The following is an 873-nucleotide window of genomic DNA, read 5'->3' as shown; positions in this document are numbered from 1 at the left end:
CCGCGCTTCATGTAATGGCACCCTCAGGGTTGCGTTCAGAAACCTTACTAGGTGAGTAGAATAACATTTAATTAGCCAATCAGGGCAAAAGGAACTAAGATTTATTTATTATGATTGATTGAAAGTAATGGCTCCTGCACACAGGACGCGGTAATGCTTGCCGCGCGGCGGAAGTTCGCGCGACAGCTAATCAATATGCTGCTTTCCGTAATAACTTTCTAGCTCTTACGGAAAAACAACATATTGATTGGCTGTCGCGCGGATTTCCGCCGTGCGGCAAGTGTTACCGCGTCCTGTGTACAGGAGCCACAAATCTACCCATCGAGTAGGATTTCTGAACATAGCCGAGAGAGAATCTAGACAGAGTAGAGCAGATTCGCCGGAAGTCCGCCATTAGTTGGGCAACATTTGGTGACGCGCGAAAAATTTAATCTCCTTAAACTTCAGATCCCGGTTACTATATACATATACACCTGTTTAAATTACTGTATTATAAAATATAGTTAAAAATTAAACTATTTACTCTTGTATATTACTGGAATTATTCACTTACAATAATATTTCAATAATATTTTGCGAATATAATGTTATAGTGCTACGAATTGATATTGGCAAAATCAAAGTGTTAGTAATACAATAAAAGAAAATACGTTTTTATTTTAACTTTTATTTAGTCATAAATTTATGAAGTTTGCAGTTATTTATGTATAAATATATGTAATATGAAATTGAATAGAGAGCGAGCGTGGCATAGCATAGGTTCGTTTCCTAATAGAGCTAAAAATTGTGTGCAATCTGTTGCCTTTCTGTCAGATACTACTAACAGACTCTGCACAAAATCTGCTAAAAAATATATAAAAAAAAAATATATAT

The 873-nt window shown here is 35.9% G+C and overlaps 1 protein-coding gene across 2 annotated transcripts in view; it reads right to left on the bottom strand.

The window, feature by feature from the left end:
* LOC116852449 (uncharacterized protein C1orf112 homolog) overlaps positions 1 to 873 on the bottom strand; it is a 202,655-nt gene that overhangs the window by 188,202 nt on the left and 13,580 nt on the right. The gene's annotated exons all lie outside the window — the stretch shown is intronic.

Source organism: Odontomachus brunneus, unplaced genomic scaffold, assembly GCF_010583005.1.
Source record: "Odontomachus brunneus isolate Ranch 3 - 2012 unplaced genomic scaffold, Obru_v1 Obru_scaffold_225, whole genome shotgun sequence".
Classification (NCBI taxonomy): Eukaryota; Metazoa; Arthropoda; class Insecta; order Hymenoptera; family Formicidae; genus Odontomachus; species Odontomachus brunneus.
The sequence above is the reverse complement of the archived record's forward strand: the minus strand, read 5'-3'. Positions and strand labels throughout refer to the sequence as shown.